General features: G+C 46.5%; 1 pseudogene; it reads right to left on the bottom strand.

The window, feature by feature from the left end:
- LOC119585940 overlaps positions 1 to 1016 on the bottom strand; it is a 25970-nt pseudogene extending 24954 nt beyond the window's left edge.
- Positions 1017 to 1030: the final 14 nt, after the last annotated feature.

The following is a 1030-nucleotide window of genomic DNA, read 5'->3' as shown; positions in this document are numbered from 1 at the left end:
CCTCCATTTATGATTATATTTTTTTCTTTTTTTTTCAAAACAATCTACGCTAAAATATAAGTACTACATACTAAATCCATAACCCCGATGCAATGAATATGGCAAACTAATACTTTCTCAGTCCTGATGGATTCTGCGCCTCGCCTTCCCCGCAGCCCCGTCTTCTGCAGCCCCCCGCCCTTCTGCGCCTCCCGTGGCGAAGTGTTCATCTTTGTCGGGTTGCTGGTCCTTCTCCTCCTTACTTTCCTTATTCTTGCTTTCCCGGCCATTCCCATTTTTTTCCTGCGTTGCGATACTGCCCAATTTTTTTTTTACAATGAACTCAATTCAAACGTGCCGTCCGGGTTAAACTGCATCGGGTTCCATAAAAAGTTTTACTCCAATATAGAACCTAAATCCCACCCGGGGCCCTTTTCGGGTGCCTGTGTACCTGCATGAATCATCGGCCACCCCTTAAATGCCAGGTTTTTGGGCTCTATTTAACGGGGTTGTATATCCAACCCCTAAGATTTCTTTTCCATAGTCCCAAAAGTAGATTAGTTGCTTCGCTAAACTAGGGGCCCTTTTTAGCAGGTTCCACCTGTGTCGACCTTCAATTCTTGCCCTTGGGCCTTCAACATTCACTGTTGTCCGGGGAAACTTAGAGGGGAGTGGAACGTATCAGGGAAAGGGCGAGTTTAAAATTGCACAAAATTAATAGGCACGTTAGGTTGATGCATCGGGCCAAAGGTTTTTTTTTCCATGTCTCTCACAACAAAGATGGGGTTTTTATAGTTCGTCGTTGAGCAATAGCCACCATCACCACTCCCAGTTCATCTTCATCAAAATAAAATTTCCGTGAGGCTGTATCTGTCCATCTCCCCCTTTCCCTAAACCCCTGTTTGGCAAACCAGGTGCATGTCGGGCCCGGGTATCCACCCCAAAAGGGTAGCGCTCTGCCCTGACACTCCAGGCCCACAAAAGGGTATATAATTCCGGATACCGACCTTCATCTTGATCCACGCGTTTTGCGCCATCGTTTGGTTTCGTC

The sequence above is a fragment of the Penaeus monodon genome, chromosome 20, assembly GCF_015228065.2.
Source record: "Penaeus monodon isolate SGIC_2016 chromosome 20, NSTDA_Pmon_1, whole genome shotgun sequence".
In the NCBI taxonomy this organism is placed as follows: Eukaryota; Metazoa; Arthropoda; class Malacostraca; order Decapoda; family Penaeidae; genus Penaeus; species Penaeus monodon.
This window is presented reverse-complemented; position numbering and strand designations above follow the sequence as displayed.